General features: G+C 38.7%; 1 protein-coding gene across 1 annotated transcript in view; it reads left to right on the forward strand.

The window, feature by feature from the left end:
- The window catches only part of med13a (mediator complex subunit 13a), a 95,578-nt gene that overhangs the window by 35,152 nt on the left and 39,816 nt on the right, over window positions 1–20,610 (forward strand). The gene's annotated exons all lie outside the window — the stretch shown is intronic.

Consider the following 20,610-nt stretch of genomic DNA (forward strand, 5'->3'; position numbering starts at 1 on the left):
TACTTTCTTTTTAAAAATTTTTTATTTTGTTTGCACTTGCTCTTGACTTCTCCCGTCTCCACTCTAGAAAAAAATTCAGCTTGTTGTCAAAGATGTTTTTAGGTTGTTGTTTTCAAAATTTGTAGCTGCACCTGATGCTGCAGGTTTAATACTTGTGTAAACGTAACAACAGGAGAGAGTTTGATAAGACGGCTGTGTTTAAGAGAGAGTAGAGGGAGCAGTACGTGGTGTTGTTTACTGTTTAGCTCATAATCTGCCTGCATCAGAGTTTATTATTTGAATTCTTGCTTGATTTCCCTTTGACTGGTTTGAGGACATCATGATATTAATATGATAGTATTGACAGGATTGTTGTAGGGATATAAAACTAATTGGATGACTTTTGCTTTTTTTATGACTTTTTTGTGTATGTATTTAATTCAGAGTTTATATGCAGTTTAGAAAAGCGTGAACTTTGTTTGCAGAGCAGGAAAATGAGCTGTTTTTGTCTTTTTGACCATATGCGACCCAAATTGGACTTTTTCACAGCAGTCTGAACAGTCCAAAAAAATCTGACTTATGCCACTTCCATATGCGGTACTAATTCAGATACATATCTGATATTTATCATAGCACCTGCTGTCTGAACAATCATGTTGCATGTAATCCGACTTTTACGTCACTGACATGTGACAAGTGTCATAATTCTGCACCAAAAGAAGCCAGATGTGGCAAATCCAGACATAAACAATGGCTGAAAATTATAATTATGTGTCAATAAAACACATCGCCTCCCAATCCCACCACTCTCAGCTCTGACTGCACATCTAAACAGACTTCCCTGCAGAAATTAAAGTCAACGTGCCACAAAATGACATTGCTAGTGGTGCATTCTCTTGATTAGCTTCCGTTGTTTTGTTATGATCTTGTGACAATCGTGTTTGCTCTGAATAGCTTTTAAATAAAGTTATTTTATGGCCGTTTACAGCCATGCCATAAACGGTGTGCTGCCGTGTGACGTCAGAGTCGCAAACCGTACACACAGATGTCTGACTGCGGTTGCATTTAATTAGTTCTATGAATAAACACACAAAAAAGCTGAATGGGAAATGAGCATCTAGATGTGCTGTATGAACTCAGCCTGAGACATGTTATTCCTTCTTACCATCAGTGCTTCCTTCCTTTTTTCCTTGTTTTCTTCCTTTTATGCTTTTTTCCTTATATGCTTCAGTCGATTCTTCCTTCCACTCTATATCAAACCAGACCCGGATAGAAATATCAGCATAATGAACTCTTGTAAACATACTGAAGCCTGGCAACTACTTGCTAATTTATGTTGGCAAAACTAAGATAGATTAAAAGATGAGCGGCAAAAGCAAATAAGGCGGATTAGCAAGTTTACCAACAGCTGGTGGTGTCGTCCAGGACATGTTACTGTGGAATATTCTTGAGCTTTTGGCCTGTCATACAGAAACTGTCTTTAGACAGAGGCTTCTTCAGACTTATTGCAGAACTGACTGCTAGTGGTGATCCTTTCTGCCCACAGCATCACCATGCACAATGACTCGTTGGAAGATACCACGATGGTTTAAGTTACAGCATTCAATTTTTCTTTGGAACAAATTAAGTATTTTTTAGTTTTCAATGGAATTAAGATGTGAAAAATGTTCAGGAACTCTCCTAATCAATAGGAGATTAGGAGAGTCTCCTAATGAGACATTCAGGATTTTAATCTTTTAACCTCCACAGAGTTTTGCTGACTTTGTGGAGGTTTTTAAAAAGCATCTAAAACATTTTTATTTTCCCAGGCTTTTATCTCTTGATTTTGTTGTGTTTTTTCTGGTGGTTTTATGTTTTGTAAGGTTTTTAAGGTTGATTTTTTCTTTATTATACAGCGCATTGTGATTTTATATACATTTTATATGTGAAAAGCGCTTTATAAATAAATGTTACTTACTTGCAGATCTTTACTTTTGTGGTCCTGCTGAGTGGAAGTTGAAAGTCCTTCAGTCATAACACAAGCACCTGTGCTCCTTTTGGGCTCATCTGTGTTTTCCTTCCCTCATTCAGATTCACAGTTCAGTAAAATTCCATCTTGGGAATTGTTTTAACGTATAATCTTGCCTGGTTTTATTCTCAGCTGTAAACAAGGGTTCTTTTTAAAAGGAATATTTGTTAAACATCTTAAGTGAATAATTGACGACTGGAAAAACACGTTCTAACTTTAACAAGCATGTTTAAGCCCTGTAGGCTTTTTTTCTTTTCTTTTTTCTTTTACCTATTTGTACTGATTACAGAAGGCCCCAGTGAAGGAAAAAAAAACACAATGGTCTTTTCCTTTCTCTGGAATTCACAGGCCACCCTCTGTCAGTCTGGTTCTCTCTCTCTCTTTCTCTTTCTATTTTCTCTCTCTTTCTGCCCTCCTCTTCATCCTCCTCTGCTATCACAAAGCAGATTGGGCAGGTTATAAATAGTGGTGAATCTCTGTTGTTGTTGAGGATGTTTTCCTCTTTCCTTTGGTTCGATCCACTGTAACCACAACCACACCGGGATTTTCATAATCGAAGAACCACAAAGATACGACAGAAGATTCCCTATTGACTTTTTCTCAGGTGGTTATTTTAACGCTAAAACTAACAAACCAATAGCAAATGGATTTATCCATCAAAAAAATGTCTATATAAAATATGTTAAAAGAGGGTAAAAAATCCCCAACTTGTTTCTGTCTGTTGCTCCGGATAGACAGAGTTAAATCCACTTCTGTGGACAATTAAAAAAATGCTAAAAAAAATCTGTCAATGGAATGTTTCCTGTAGAAGTAGTAATTATAAAGCCAGTTAAACTTACAGAGCTGCTGAATTTACACCGTGTTCTAAATTATTATGCGAGTGATATTTTCTCCGATTTTCTTAAATGGTCAATGCAAATGATTCTCAGTATAATTTTCAAGTCACAAACTATTACAGTGTAAATCAAATTTTACTGAACAAAGCTCCCCATGAGAACAGTATTTTTTTCAAAAATAAAAAACTCAAAATGCACTGTTCCAAATTATTATGCACAGCAGATTTTCTAAACATTTTATGGATTATAAAGAACTGCAAACAGTCATTCTTTGAATGTGCAGCATTAAGTGGTCACATGTACTAAAATCAAAAGCTATTTCAATCAAAAACATCTTAACAGAGCGAGTTACATGTTAACATAGGACTCCTTCTTTGATATCACAGCACAATTCTTGCATCCATTGAACTTGTGAGTTTGTGGAAAGTTTCTGCTTGAATTTCTTTGCAGGATGTCAGAAAACCTTCCCAGAGCTGCTGTTTGGATATGAACTGCATTCCACCCTCAGATCTTCTGCTTGAGGAAACTCCAAAGGTTCTCAATAGGGTTGAGGTCAGAGGAGGATGGTGACCACACCATGAGTTTCCCCCCTCTTATGCCCATAGCAGCCAATGATACAGTGGTATTCCTTGCAGCATGAGATGGTGCATTGTGATGCATGAAAATGATTTTGCTACGGAAGGTACAGCTCTTCTGTTTGAACCATGAAAGAAAGTGATCAGTCAGAAAGTCTATATACTTTGCTGAGGTCATTTTCACACCTTTGGGGACTCTGAAGGGGCCGACCAGCTCTCTCTCTCTCTCTCCCCATGATTTCAGCCCAAAATATGACTCCACCACCTCCTTGCTGACGTCACAGCCGTGTTGGGACGTGGTGGCCATCTACCACCAATCCACTACTGCGTCCATCTGGACCATCCGGGGTTGCACAGAAGTCATCAGTGAACAAGTCTGTTTGAAAATTAATCTTCATGTAGGACTGGGCCCACTGCGACCGTTTCTGCTTGTGAGCTCTGGTTAGGAGCAGCCGAATTGTAGGTTCATGCACTGCAAGCCTCTGGAGGATCCTCCACCTTGAGGTTCCAGAGGCACCAGCAGCTTCAAATAACTGTTTGCTGCTTTGTAAGGGCATTTTAACAGCTGCTCTCTTAATCTGATGAATTTGTCTAACAGAAACTTTCCTCATTATGCCTTTATCTGTACAAATCCATCTTTGTTCTCCATAAATTTCTTCACAGTACGATAACGTTTCAGTTTTTGTTAAATATCTAATGTTTTCATACCTTGTCATACGGCACTACACTATCTGATAATTTTCGTCAGCAGGGATCCTTTTTCTTTCCCATATTGCTTGAAACCTGTGGCCTGCTTAATAATGTGGAACATCCGTCTTAAGTAGATTTCCTTTAATTGAGCTCACCAGACAAACTAATCAACCCAGCTCTCTGAAATTAATTATAATGATTCAAAGAGCCCTGACACACAATACCATCTATAAATTTAATAGCACAACAAAAATTTCTATCTTTATGACACTTAAATCCAATTTGCATAATAATTTGGGACACGGTGTTTATAGACTGCTGAGACTAAGGATGTGCTGGGAGGACACAGTGAACATTACAATAGAAGAGTTGTTCAAAACTACTTTTGGTAACTTTTGAGCTTTATTGGTGTTAATACTGGAAACAATGTACTGTAAGGCTTCTATATTTAGCTACAAAATCCATTTGTAACAAATGTTTCTCTAACAAAATTTTCTGCTCCTAGCAGTCACTATGTTATTACTTATTCACCTGTAAAGCTTTAACTGTGTGCATGAGAGATCGAGATGAATAATGAATAGTCCTTTATTATTTTAGAGTCTAGAACATTGGACATTTAAAAAAAAAAAAAAAAAACTTTTATTAGTGACAATCACAATTAAGTTCACTTAGGATCACTAGATGCAATAGCTGCCTCTCAGTGTACTTTCAAAATTGTTAATATTTCCTGTTTCCTTCTAACAGGCTGCTAACATTTTTACATCCTTTATGCTTCCTGGTAGTCACTTTGATGCTATGAAGCTTGCCTGAAATTGCCTTCACTGTAAACAACCGTCCTCCACTTCAAAGTTAATGCTAATTCAGGAATTGGAAGTGTGGCCAACATGGCCTGAATGGCTTTGTTCACTTCCTCCACCGCCATTGCTGAAATTACAGGCAGACTACAATTCTAAAAAAAATGCAGAAAATTGATGTTATAGTTCACAATTTCTCCTTCTGTTCGCTGATTGGCTCTGTTGAAAAATCTACCAGAGGAACGAACTCCAAGTGAACGGGAGAAAGCAGAGACTGTAATGTAAGTAAGATTTTTTCCGAGGGGAATAGCAGAGGCAGGCAACGGCCAATCTAGCTTTCTGGCAGATAAAAGCTAAAAGTAAAAGAATAAAAAAAATATTTTCCTCAAATGCTCTTTGTTGCTCCTTGTCCCAGTTAAAGCTATAGGTAATAGTATTTTTGTCTTGGTACCATTTTCAACGACCAATAAACTTTAATTTTGTAAAGAGCACTGAACACGGGAACTGGAAGATATTTCAAATATCCAAAATAAAACCCGACAACCAAAGCCATAAACAAAGTGGCGATATGAAGATAAATTAAGATAAACAAAATTTTACTTCAAAAAATATTAATCATCAGAATTTATATTATCGAGCTCATTTTAATTTATCATACAATTAATTGATTTAATGACTTATTGCGACAGGCTTATTTAGATGTAAAGTCCGATATCACTATTCAATCTCAGCTGCCCCGGTGGAGCTTTAGACGCCTCTGCCAGATCTTTTTAAGTTTATAATAACCAGCTTTATATTTTTGATGCCTGGTTCAAACTCTTATTAACATACTTGTAATGCTAACCTGATTTAACCTGAAACAGGAGAACGTTATTGCGGAGATTTATCTGAAGTCCCCAGCAGTAGTGAAAGAGAGAGAGCCAGCATGTCTGCTTCTTTCTCAGAGACGCCCATAAAATGGGAATAGGTTTAAAACTGTGAGGAAGTCCTTCATTTGTTGTCCTTAAAAAACCCTTCTTGACGGTACATTGATTTAAACCCACTGTACTGTGACACCTCTTGTTCCTCTTCTTTAATTTAGATTCACACAGTGAATTGACTGCCTAACACAGCTTATCATTGCTTCACCTCCAAACACGTTGTCTCTCTTGTTGAAGAGCAGGCCAGAAGCTGCTTTGCATTGGCCTGCTTTCTAAACCAATTTGCAATGCATATCTCTGTTGGAATTCAGCCACTAAACTCTGAGAATTTGTTTGTTTAATTAAATTCTTCTGAACCATGCAACGCTTTAGATGTCTTAAACAAAAACGCTTTCTGTTGGGGATTCCCACAGAGTGTTTTTGGTAGAGTTGACGGTTTCGTGGCCAATACGATTTCCATTTGTGCTTAAGGTCCGACATTATCGGATTTACTTTTAAGGACCAGAATACACCAGAGAAGAAAAATGTGCTGACGGTCCTTTTGATAGAGGATAGATATTGAATTAAACAAATACTGAAGAACTCAAAAGATAATCTCTGTTTATATGTTGAAGTGCATTTGAGTTTGATCACACTTCACTGCGCGTCAAAGTTCATGCTGTTAATTCGTTAAACCAAAAATTCTTTCTTTATGCCTCCATTCTATTTCTGTGAAAACTGTGGAAATATTTAACATACATCTCGTGAAGTATCACTGCTCTTTAAAAAAAAAAAAAAGACATTTTGATGTAAAATATTAAGTCTGGAAAAGTATAAAATTTCCATGCTAAAAATGTGTAAAACTGCTGAGGGAATTTGATTGGCTGTGTCCACTCTCTGGTTGATTGACCCAGAGCTACTTTGCATTGGGAAGGCTGTTGATTTTTTTTTATATATATATATATATATACTGTATATATATATATATACAGTATGTATATATATTTATATATATATATACAGTATATATATATATATACTGTATATATATATACAGTATATATACCACCAGTAGAAACAAAAACATTTATATACAGTAATCAAATTATATATAAAAAAAAAAACAGGAAACCATTGGAGGGAAAACCCTTGGAGCTATCCTCTCTGATCCCAACCTTACCGTAAACACTTTTCTGTATTTACTCATGTTGTTCTCTCAGTTCCGACTTCGCGCAAACGCTCTGCTTTTCCCCGGTAGCAGTCTTCGACCTCAGTGCTCGGTTCTTACTCCCCACTTGTTTAGCAGCTAGATTTGACAGCAGTTCAAGAATGTTCCTTTGCGAGGTTGCAGGGGGAAGACACTCGATACCCTGCTGCTCCTCTGACAGCTCCGGCGCAGCATCCAAAGCCACCAGTTGGTGGAGGTTGTAGTCATCTCACAACCTCGACCCCTGACCTCAGCTGTAGCTGGCCTGTAGACTCTTACATCATCCCTCACACACCTCCTCTCTAAATCTCAACTCATTCTTACCACGATGGCAAACATTTTTCATCCGATTTCAATATTAGTTAAGTTGATAGTAAAGAAAATATATATATATATATAATTGTCTGCCTGTGTGTGTTGATATAGCTGCAGGTGATTCTCTTTGTCTGGGGTTCAGGTTGGCTGTTTCTGTGAACCGTCCTCTGCTGGAGACGTAGAGAGGCAGAGAGAGCACAGGGGACTGTGGGAGTATGGGAATGAGAGAGGGAGAGCTCCTCTCCGTTGTCATGGCAGCAGGGAAATGCACCCTGGGATGGTGTGTTTCCAAGGTGAAGCGGGATGCTCGTGGTCTATTGGTCGCCTTCAGGCACACCGACTCGTCGACTTGTTCCTAATTGGCCGCATTAGAGAAACCGAGAGCAACATTAAATCCCATCTGCTTTGATGTTTTAGTTTGATTCGGACAAAGAGGACGGGCTGCAACCCGGTCCGGCTGGGCTCCGTGCATTCGTACCGGATCCGTGGCGTATTCCTCAGATTGCTGCTGCGCACTATTTAAATATGTTTAGTCTGTCGTTGTTTTTGTCTAACTGTGAGCATCATTAACAAGTTCAAGCTGTTACAGAACAAGGGCTACTCTGCAAAAAAGGCTCCCCACAGGGGGCCAATTTATGTATAAATGCGAGCTATATGTACGCATCCATAAACATACGGGACGCTTTGATTGCCGCGGAATGTCGCGAGGTGAACACGCCGGTTCACGGACACACAGCGCAGCGCTCAGATAAGTAGGACAGAGCAGGATAAAGGGCCCCTGCCTCCAGTCTAGGGCTAAAGCGCTAAATTTAGGGGTTAGGGTTAGGGGTTAGGGTTAGGGTTAGGGTTAGTGTTGGCTGCGTTTGTGTTGGCTGCACAACACAAACACAGGGAGACGAGTCGTCAGATGTCCGCGAGCCGCTCGCCTTTAAGTCAGCGCACCAGGCAGAGACGCAATTAATCAATTGTTGAAATAATCATCAACCAATTTAGTAATTGATTAATCGTTAACTTGAGTAAACAGACTCAAAAATGGCAACTTTCTCAAAGAATAACATGTTGAGAGCAATAAGTAACAAAAAGTGTATAAACATATACACATTTTGCATTTAAGATAAAAAAACAACTTTGTAAATAAGTTCTACACAAGACTCACCAAATGGCAGTTTTGGCTTCACCACATTCAAATAAAAAACAAGCAAAAATCTTGCAATAAGCATTTTTTACAATACAATTATTTATCGGTTAATCCAAAAAATAATCAGCAAATCAGCTCTACACTGTACTGATGCTAAGTAGAGTAGAAATGGTTGAGCTTTTCATGTGTTAAAGTTTTTTTTTTGTTGCAGATGCACACATTGCTGCAAATGATTAAGTGTACGCCAAAGGAATGCCATATTACTGCATTGTAGGCAATAAAAAAATGTTTATTTTTTATTTTATAAAAGGGATTTGAATTATTTTTTCATTCACGTTTTCTTAAGTGATCCTAATTACTTAAGAAAAGTAATTAGTTTGTACTAAGCTTAAGCGCACGACTCCCAGTGTGCAACTGTGCAAACATAGTAGTCGCATGGGGGTCTTCAGTTGACACACACAGAACCTCTAGAACCTCTTTGGAGCAGAAACTCCAGGAATGCATGTGCCCTGGAGCTCAACCCTGTTGCTAGGGAGACAATTTCCCAAACATAAATATGACTTGTAAATGTCATCAAAATAGTTTTTATCCATTAAAAAAAAATGGATTTAACTGCTGCACAATTATACATCACTGCTGCTTTATTTATACCTTTTTTTTCTTGATTTACAGTTTGGAGTTAAAGTGAACTCCTTAAAAGATTTATTCAAGGCTGCAGCAGAGCAGAGGGCCAAGCGAAGGTCTGAAAAACTCGTCATAGTTAATCCATCAGCTGTCACTCCCTTCGGCCCCGCCCCTCCCTTTTCGTCGATCCTTTTCTAAGAAACCGCCATTCCGACCGTAGTGTCTTAATCCAGAGGTTCAGACAGATGGTCGCATTTAGAGCTAATCCTTTTTGTGTCCTTTTAGGCACCCCATCTCCGGCGGCGCGTGCAGCGCACCACAAATCTCGGAGTTCAGGCTGCGCGAAGTGATCTGTTGCAAACCGAATGCAGGTTTCTGTTTCAATTCAGAAAAATGCAAAACCAACTGGAAGGCTGCGGCAAAATACCGGCACGTCATCATTTCTTCTCCACTTCCTAAGTACGAGCGGTCCGACTCGTAGTTCATGCAGTATTTATGACGGTGAAGTGATATTGATTGTGTCATCAGTAACCATTTGAAAAGTGCAATAGAGGCAAAAGTCTCTTTGAAGAAGCTTGAAGACTGTTTGGTGTCTGTGGTGCCGTAACAAATAGTTATCTTTGAATTTAGTCTGTGAAACACAAGCTGAACAGATTAATGGTGGCTAATTAAGAATCATTTTACAACTCGTGAGGATTCTGTCACTTAATGGCTTTTAAATAAACACAAGTTTTTAGAATTTCTCATAAATCTGATTGTGACATCATATTACTAAATAACAATATTCTAGGGTTAAATTGGAATTATTCTGATTAATCGCGTAATCTGAAAACAAAATTGCCAAACTGCAGATTCTCGATCTACCACTTAGATTGCATATTTCATACAATATAAGAAATGCATAGGAAAAGGCAAATGAACCAATAATTAAATTCCTTTTTTAAAAATGTTTTAAATTTTTAAAAAGTGATCATTTGTAGCAAAGGCTGCATGTATAGCTAATTAATTAATAATTGGATGGCAAAAGATGCTTAGAGTTGGAGTTTCTTTTTTTTTCTTTTACATAACTTGAACCAGGTGAAGCTAAAAATGCCGTTTTTTATCATCTTAAATGCGAAATGTTTATTTATTTTTTAGAGGTTTGGTTTACTTAATGCCCTCAGTGTGTAAATTTTTGCAAATGTATCTTTTTTTCAGTCTGTGTAGTTTAGCGATTACTTAATTTCTAAATTATTTGAAATCAAATAACTAATCAGATTAGTCATGATTCATCGATTACTCCAATAATCGTTTGATCATTAATCATTTCAGCCCTAGTTCAAATGCATTCATTACCAGGGTGATATTCCCATTCTTTCAGATGCTACTCCATCAGAATTGTGATTTGATTTCAGAACGGATTCGTCTTTAGAGAAGGAAGATGTTTCTCTGACTGAGTCGTGACTGACAGCAGGGGCTTCAGAGACGCCCCCGGCGTGTCACTTTGTGTGGCTGGAACCTGACCTGCCGTCAGGGTTATGTCAGAATCATTTTTATTCAGCTCCAGCTGTAGCTCTGTGTGGTTATGATCCGCTAGCTCTGGATCAGATTCCTCATCCGTTTTTCTTTCTCTTTTTTTCATGAACATGTCGTTCTATCTGTTCCTATTTCTCTCTCCCTTCCAAGTCTAATCTGACATTTATAAAGTTGCTCGGCCTGCTTTCCATCTGTGGGAGAAGGAGATCAATTCAAAGTAATAGAGTTCTACATGTGGGAAAGTGCCGGGCTTCAGAGTTTCAGCCGAGCGTTTTCTCCACGTTGAAGCGTAGGCGTGAATGGCAGCTGCTGTGTGTTTTGGTGTCTGTGGCAGCAGACTGAGCTGTTGTTTCCCAGCGGTCAGGTGGCTAGACTGGAGGAAAGGTGATATCACCCGATTCTCTGCTGCTTACCTGCGCTCACCTTGTTTTCTCCCTTCTAATTGTGCTTTGGTTCTTTAATGCCGCTGCAGTGCCGAGCATTCAGGGGTATTCCCGCGAATACCCCTGAATTCACGGGGTATTCTGACCCCATGAACTTTTTTGTCTGTGTTTTATTGGGAGCAAATAAAACAGTCCAATTTTTTTTCTGTTTTTTTGTTTAGATTTTTGTAAGAAGGATGTTGTTCATCGCAGATCCCAAACATAAAAAGGATTTTCCATGTTTGTTGTGTGACAAGATGTTTCTCTGTGAAAAGAAAGCCATCTACTTTTCAAACCCTTTTGGACTCATTTGAACAAGTTTATTCTCATCCTGTAGAAACAGGATTTGGATCACTTCCTTTCAAAACGCTTCAATAAATTCAATAAAAGCTGATTTGAGTCGACAAATCAAAGTCGACTTTTCAGTAAAAGTCTCTGGATCATTGTGATTCTGCTTATTATAAAAGCTTGGTTATAAGAACATGAATACTTTGTGTTGTACTGAACACTTTCCACTGTAAGAAAATTATGTTGTTAATAGTAGGGGTCCGCACAAACTCAGTTTGAGGGCCACAGATGCCCATCTCTGTCATAAGGCAAATCCTGGAGAAGTCACTAGCCTATCACAAGGCAGTTTGGTGGACTGATCCAACAGTAGGGGTGCGCTGATTGCAGTTTTTTGAACAATCACAGATTTTTTAGTAAACCTGACATGGTGGTACCGATTTTTTTTGTTTGTTTGTTTGAAAAGTTGCTAAATATTGCGACAAAGTTGCTAACCTGGCATCAGTGCTGTAACTATTGTCACCAGCGCACGTGCAGACATGACCTGGTGGGTGGGCCAGTCAATCAGCGCTCTCTCATGGCAGAGCAAAAGGGTACCGTGGCTGATTTTCAGATCTTTGCGGTGGTAGATACAAGTTGTCTACGTTCAGTTGTAGTCTTACATTCACATGTCTAATAAAAGGCCTTAAATTTGTATATTTACGTTGCCCTTAAATTAATTAATCACAGGTCTTAGCAGGACTATTTGGTGTAGCTTTTTTCTCGTGGGTCTTATCTGTCAGGCAAAAGTCTGAGTCGCACGTAAACATCTTCATTGTCTTCTGTCGATTGAGGCTGTGGAGGCTACTGGTTGCTAATATACCCCTGTTATCTAGCTAGCTTTTTTCCTCAAATACATAAGTGAAAATTTATTAGCAGTTGGCTGGCTGACTTCTACTGCAGAGAGCATGCAGTGTGATTAGAACAAAGCCAGCATCACAGTTGCTGCTATGTTTAATTGTAATGCAGCAAATTCTCCCAACCATCCGCTATATTTATAGATTTTTTTTTTTTATCTTAAAGTTCATTCAAGGTGGCATTAAAAAGTCTTAAATTAGATTTGCTGATGCCCTGAAGATAAGATTGGTGGATAAGATTTGTTTCTCATTTAAATGTCAACCGCTCTCCCAAAATTAATAACATCGTGGACGATGTTATTGGTGCAGCCTTACCCAACAGTCATGTTTTTCAGGACGTCCGTGGATCCTTAAATTCACGTCTGAAACAAATGGCTTAAGATGTCTTAAACGTAAAGCCTTAAATATTTTGATTATAGGTCTTAAATTCTGTCTCAGCAGGGATATTTACTTGTATGTTCTATGCATTTATTTCTTTTTTTTCTCACCGGATTTTTCTGTCAGGCAAAAGGTTGAGCCACAAGCAGACATCTTTATTGCTGCTGTGGCTCACTGCTAATATTTTCTAGCTACCTTGCCAGTTTTTCATTCACAATGGTCTCAAAAAGGTCTCAAAAAGTTTTACATTTGAGTTGGCGACCAGAACCCAAACCCAGCACCACAAATCAGAATCCACATAATTGATAAAAACTCTAACCTTGCATTCCATGTGGAGCCACTACTAATTCCTCTGGTTTGGTGTGTCGCCTGGATAAAGCCTCTTCAGCATCTCTGTCCTGGCTAATGGCAGTCTGTCGCCGGTCTTGCCGTGTCTTATTACAGCAAGCTTCCAATCCAGAAACACCGTTTATTAAAGTCTCGCCAGGATCCGTGGCCGTGCCAGCACGTCCTGTCACCGCAGCAGCACATGATCAGTCAAAACACGTTTCCACACCCCTGATCACTATGACACGCCGACACCAGTGGCAGATATTTACAAACAAGGCAGAAAAGAAAAAAGAAATGGAGGAGTCTCTTTTTATTTTTTACTTTCTTTCTCAGAGGAAGAGGACTGAGGAAGTGTACATGAGCAAAGCGGAAGGTCGGTTCTTAGACCTTACCCGGCCAAGCCCAACAAACATCTGTGGAATGCTGCAGCTCCGCCGTCCATTCCTCCTCAAACACTGTTTCATTCACCTCAGATTGACTTGTGTTTTACCCTTTGAAAGTGTGAATGACACAGGAAGCCAGTGGTTCATGAGAACTGTTGCTACTTTTACTGTCTTTACAGATTTCTGTTTTCAGAACACTGCGGCAGTCCTATTGAAGTGTTTCCTTTTTTTTTCATTAAACCACTTTCTTTCAAGCAGACACAGCAAAAGGTAACGAAGGCGGCATGTTGAATTCAGTGCATCCTTTTCAGCTGCTGATCATTTCCAATGTATTTTATTGGGACATGTCTGTACGCGATGAGTCATTTAGTGCATAGATCTGAAGTTAAGTGGAAAAAAAACATACATGGTAATTGAATTTGATTTAAGTAAAACATTTTCACCTACATGCATGGTGGAAAGCCAACACTGCACATCACCAGTAAAACATGGTGGTGGCTGTATCATGCTGTGGGAATGCATAAATACAATTGAATTGTGAAAGAAAACCTATTGGAGGCTGCAGAAGCCTTGAGACTGGGTTGGAATTTTTACTCTCTGTTCAATGAGAGGATCAATAAAGCTTAATAGACTGGAAAATATGATTTATATGATTGCAGTTTATTTGTACAGGAAAAATAGTCCAGATACAAGGTTTTCCCCAGAAGACTTGCTAAGCCCAGTGGTAGAGTGCTAGGACAGTCATTCATCCAGGGGCCCGTCGTGTTTGTGAGTTAAAAAATGTTTGAAGTTGACAGAAAATTTGAAAATACCACTTAATAAATATGTGTTATTGAAAGACTGGAAGATTAATACATGAACACCAACTATAAAGTCTTAAAAAATGCAAACATTTTAAAAAGACTTAAATAAGTAATGCTTAGCCTGGTGGGGGCACAAGTATAGCCTGGTGGCCTGCCAGGCTTATAATACACTGATATATGCATTGTACAAAAAAACTGGTTTACTCAAATAGTCTTAGTTTAAAATAGGTGTTGGTGTTTGTGGGGCTCTGACTTTATACTGAGCTAAAATGCATTGCTGAAAAGGCTGTGACTTATCTGTATCGGGTTAAAAGAAAACTTATTGATAAATTGGCACAAAGTTTCTTAATTTTGGGAGATTGGTAATTGCCCAATACTCGTCAAACGAAGGTAATAAATATCTGAAAATCAACCATGAGGTATGGCTGACTGACCGACCCGCCCACCAGGTCATGTCTGCAACTGCGCTGTTAATAGTCGCCCCACTATCGCCGACTCATCGACTTTGTTGCCATATTTAGAGACTTTTCAGACAAAACAATTGGCATCAGAATCGTCAACTTTTCAAAGATCAATGATCGGTCAGAAAACTGCAATTGGTACAACCCCACATATTGCCCGTTTCTACTGTAGATGTTCAAAGCTGTTCATGTTTTTTAAAATACTTAAAGAAATATTCTTTGTCAGTAAGAATGCTTTTTGTATGTTGCTTTTTATTCAATACTGTTTAAAAACGGAATTGAATTATTTATTTGTATATTTGTGTTTCTAATACTGTATAAAATGAGCTCATGTGGGTTAAATGAAAAATCTGCAGAACGTGTCCAAATTTTTATGCAATCATTTGTCAACACAATCAATAAAACAATCGACTCCTAAAATAATTGTTAGTTGCAACTCTAGAGTCAAATGCATCACTCTTGTCTGAGTTTAACTGTGAAAATGTTTTTAAAAAACATTTACAGTGAAACATGACTTTTTATTGGTCTACAACATCATAATCCAGTAATACATATTAAAGTTAGTATTTGCAACGTGACAATGCGTAAAACTGTAGGGGTCTGAAAACTTTTTCAAGACACCAGAGATTGCAGAGGAAACCTTTGCAACAAAAAGTGGAATGACAACCCTAATTCGGAGGTTGGAAAACACACACCTCCTTTTTCTTCCAAATGAGAAGTTAATAAAAGTGATATCCTACAGTAAAGTAGATATGCTTTGCTAATATTTGCTGCTCCAACACATCAGATTGGTCTGATGGCAAACATGAAAACGGACAACAGAACACAATGAGCCATTCTTCACATGATTTTGGTTTTATGCAAACAGAAAGGTGCACCACTGCAGAAACCTGTTGTCAATTTGTCAGAAAGCAAAATATTTTAGCTACAGAAAAAAGAAGGGGGATCTAATTAGATCCAGTTGTTCAGTTATTGAGCTTATCAACCCTGGTTGTGTCCCTCACTATGGTCCTCCCTTTTGCCGCCGCACAGGGCGCCTCTGCTCTCTTGAATCTCGCTAGCAGAACGTGCCATCTGAAGGCAAACGTGCCCACCAAGCTTTTCTTTGTCTTCATGTTGTCATCGGATCATCCCATTGTCTTCTCACCAAGCTACGAAACCGCCGTTTGCATTTAAGGGGCGACGGAGGGGAGGAGAACAAGGGGAAGCGCCTCGGCGGATGATCAGAGCGAGCGAATGCCGCGTGCGACGGGAAGGAGAGGAAGAGACGACAGCAGATCAGAGAGCAGCCCCAGCCATTTGCCAGTTAACAGATGAAGAGCGGAGCAGAGAGAAGCGGGAGGAAAGGCAGTGACAGACAGAAAAAAAAAGAAAGAAAATGATTAAACGATTTTGTGGCTGTTTTTTTATTCTCCTTTATCCTCCCTGTGAACATGACAGACGCAGAGAGATGCACATGAGAGTATGAAGAGAGTTCCTCACAAATCTGGTTAACGAACAAAATGTTCCGACAAGTTACTCAGGTTCTCCCGTTCACGTTCTCCCGTCTCACTTCTGACGCCAAAACGAGAGGTGTCCTGGCCTCGCCCGTGTCCGTCAGCTCACGCTGCTGACAGCTTGGGTTTTAATTGCAGCCGTTCGTACTCAATACACACCTTCAGGGTTTGGCCCTTTTTGTTTTGTTTTTTTTTTTTCTTTTTTGAAGAGCAAGCAGTACCTCGCTGCAGGGAAGATGACATTCTGAAATCCCTGAGAACCTGAGCGCCGAAGCTGGAGCAGCAAAGACTGTGTGCCTGGATAAGCACCCTCAAGGAATTCCCAAAGGAGAGTAGACCCTGAGGCGAAAAGCGTGAAGTTTTCACATCAAACTAGTAAAGTTCGGATTATAATTTGGTCTTGGTGCAGAGGAGAAATCGTGCTTCTTTGCTAGAAATAATAATGATAAAAAAAAAAACGTCAGGTTGTGAAACACTGAAAATAGAACAAAATTAGGGGAAAATTACCTGAAAATCTGAGATGCACCGACAAACCAGCCAGAGGTCAGAATCAGCAGATAGAGTAACCACAAATGTATTCAAGCAAGAGTAACACTTTCAACATATTTTTATTCAAGTAAAAGTAAAAAGAGTGAAAAGGTTTTTGAGGAGACCGCTACTCCAGTACTGAGTAAATTATCATAAAATCTTATTAAATTTTTTTATTTTAAAATTATGACATGAAACAGATCGACTATGAAGCTACGTCTGAATTGTCATTTTAAAGGAGGCAGTATTATGTAAAATTAACTTTTTTAGCTTTACACCGTGTTATGCTATTCCCTCATCAAAATCATAAATGGAGTGTTGATTTGATTATTTCATGTATGTTTGAGAAATCACTCTGCTCCTTCAGACTAGCCAGATGCAATTAGCAAACACGTTTTGGAACTGCACATCTGTTGAGTTTATTATACCAGCTACCTCTCAGCACAAAGCCGGGTAAAAATGTTGCTAAAGGGTTCATATAGAAGACGTGTTGTGTCCGGAGGGCAGAGTTTCAGAAAGAACAGAAGTTTTTAAAGAGACAGACACAATTTAACTAGGACGCGTTAAATTGCAAAGTCAAAAATTGTTTTTGTCATTTAATATAAACAGCGTTTTTATAACAAGTGAAGTTGACATATTTATTTAATTGTGGTATGAAATGACACAATGTGCCTGGAAAATACATAAAACTGCCCTTTATAATAATAAAAAAATACTACAATCAAATACAAAATGATGCAGTAGCAGAGGAAACATTCATTTAAAATTTTGTTTTCAATATTAAACTTTATTTTACTTCATTTTTTAATTTCATTAATGCATCTACCAGACAGATCACAAGTTAAAGAAACTTGCTTTCATAGGTAATGCTAATATTGGCACAACGTGTGCAAAGCTTTCCCTAACTTTTTCAGTTGAGGCGGATTTTGTTCCAAATATAAAAAAAGCTTTATAGCTATCAGGCGTTCCAGACCAGTGGCCTAAACTTGAGGAATCTGTTGTGATCAATCTGCACAGTGATGCAGTTGGTAGCACTGTTGCCTTGCAGCAAGAAGGTCCTGTGTTCGATTCCCGGCTCGGGGTCTTTCTGCACGGAGTTTGCATGTTCTCCCTGTGCATGCGTGGGTTCTCTCCAGGTTCTCCGGCTTACTCCCACAGTCCAAAAACATGACAGTTAGGTTAATTGGTCTCTCTAAATTCTCCCTAGGTGTGAGTGTGTGTGTGCATGGTTGTTTGTCCTGTCTGTCTCTGTGTTGCCCTGCGACAGACTGGTGACCTGTCCAGGGTGAACCCCGGAACGTCAACTGGAGATGGGCACCAGCACCCCTCCTGACCCCTCTAAGGGACAAGGGTGAACAGAAAATGGATGGGTGGATGGATGGATTTCCACATAGATTGTGCCTTTTTATTAACTTTTTTTTCTTAATATTCCACAGATATGAACATCTCATTGAAGATTAAAAATCTTTTCTTTTTTTTTTTGCTGAAGTTTTTATCTCTCTCTTAAAAACTAAAAATAGAAAAAGGTAAAATGGCAACCAATGTCATATAGTAGCTCTTTATATAAAAAAATATATACACATATATATATATATATATTTCCCATTAAGACATATAGTACAGACCAAAAGTTTGGACACACTTTCTCATTGAATTCAATGAGAAGGTGTGTCCAAACTTTTGGTCTGTACTGTAAGTCCAAGTTTTATTTAGCTAAGCTGAGGTCAACTATGTCTCTTTGGATTGTAAAGGTTGCAGATCCCTGACATGGACAAATTTATGTAGTTGTTTTACAGAAAACATTCCTTTTTATATTCTACAGAGCAACACCAGTAGCATAACAATTAATTAACTAGATAAGTAACTGGTTAGTCAGACAGCTTGCTTACAGCATAACTGCTTTGTTAAAACAGCGTTATATTAAATGTGATGAGTGAAAGCAGCTTGATTTCTTTCTTTTTTACCTAAAACATGTTTGCCTTTTATTTAGGAGGTAAATTAATAGATTGATTTGGTGTATTCATTGAAAGATCATTACAATATATAAGGAGTACAGTATCTTAAATATATGTTATTATGGAAAACCGATGGCTCAGATTTAATACACACACATAGATAAGTATATTTGTTGTCTTTTAATGGCATTTTGCAACATAAGGGAACCACGGCCTGCATCGAAACATTGTGTGATGAAGCTCTGCTGCCCCTTGTGGTGTAAGGGTGTCATTAGAAGATTTTCAAATGTAGTGGGTGATGTGAGGTAAACATTTTTCAACTTGTTAAACCTTTTACTTACAACTCCATTTAGGGTCCCATAGGCAGAGGCTGACATTTGTCAGAATGCATCACATTATTAGAGTTTTAAGGTGTTAAAGTGAAAATCTGTGTAATTAGGGACTAGTCAAAGGCTTCAGCCTAAGAAAGATCACAAATGATCAAATCAAAATCAAATCAAATTTTATTTGAATAGCACATTTCAGCAGCAAGGCATTTCAAAATGCTTTACATCATATCAAACACAGAAACACAATGCAACATAGAATCAACAATCAAAACATGACATTAAGTAAAGTTCCATCAATAAATTTGTAATTGATTACGTTTCAAATACAATCCTAAACAGGTGGGTTTTTAGTCAAGATTTAAAGGAAGTCAGTGTTTCAGCTGTTTTACAGTTTTCTTTAAGTTTGTTCCAAATTTGTGGTGCATAGATGCTGAAAGCTGCTTCTCCTTGTTTGGTTCTGGTTCTGGGGATGCAGAGCAGACCAGAACCAGAAGACCTGAAAGGTCTGGACGGTTGATACAACAACAGCAGATCTTTAATGTATTGTGGTGCTAAGCCGTTCAGTGATTTGTAAACTAACAACACTATCAATGTACCTATGTTGACACTTTTAATACAATAACCGACAAATATTGCATTTCAAACTGTCTTTTGCAATATTAATATCAAGGATGAAATATTTGTGATATATTGTGCAGTCCCGGTTGATTCACTCAATAGTTCATACATTTTACACTCCTAGCTGTTTAGTCACTCATCAATCCGTGTTGTGGTTTCCCAAAAATCCACGCCTAACCCGGTTGCTGTGTGTGTGTGATCAGTGTTTCTCAGCAGTCGCACACACTTACTTGGCAGTTGCTTGTTGTGCCAGTGTGTGGGTTCCTCACATGCTGTGGTGTGTGAGCTTTTTTTTTTTTTTTTTTTTTTTTTTTTTTTCTGTGCGAGCCCGGCAGCAAAGCAGCAGCACACTCCGGGTGTTTGTTGAATGCGTGTTTGTGAAGAGGAGAGCAGAGACAGTGAGGAGCTGCGTCAGGTGCTGCTGTTGATGCCGTGTTAAGTTGGCCGGCACAGACCGGGGCACCTGTTGACATTTGAACCCCCGCCCCCAAAAAACACACACACATACACACCCCCTCTCTCTTATAAACCCCGCTACGAACATAGTAAAACACAAGTATCATGCCGCTCAGGAAGGCTGGCTTTTTAGGATTATCTGAAGAAAAAAACAACAACAAAAAAACAGAAAACACTTGAACAGTTTAAGTCAATAAACAGTTACATAACATTCAGATATTTTTAGTCGTTTTCTCAGAGACAAGCATATTTAAAACACCCCAGTCAGTGTGTGTGTTTGTGTGTGTAATCTTCTAAGGTTAAAATCTGCACTATTGCGTTTGTAAAGAAGCTGATTCCAATCTGGTATGATGGCGTGTGTGTCGGCTGTACTTCTGCCTGCTGAGCCACAGATGGCAGCCCTCTCTCCCTGCTCACAGTGCAGATGTACGTGTGTGTGCGTGTGTTTGTGAATGTGTAGTGTCAGGTTTTCTTTGCACGTGAGCAGAGGATGCTGTGTGTTTTTGTTGATGTGTGCAAAATACACGGAGACATTTTAACTCCCTCTCCACACTTTCTCACCAATCTCAAGGCCATCTATTCCCCTATCCGCTTTTCGGATAAGCGTCATTTCTTGTTTGATTTAGTTCATCTTTATTTACACTTGTGAAAGTTGATTGAGAAGAAATTCTCATTTTTAATAACAACCTG

Source organism: Xiphophorus couchianus, chromosome 11 (genome assembly GCF_001444195.1).
Source record: "Xiphophorus couchianus chromosome 11, X_couchianus-1.0, whole genome shotgun sequence".
NCBI classification, from domain to species: Eukaryota; Metazoa; Chordata; class Actinopteri; order Cyprinodontiformes; family Poeciliidae; genus Xiphophorus; species Xiphophorus couchianus.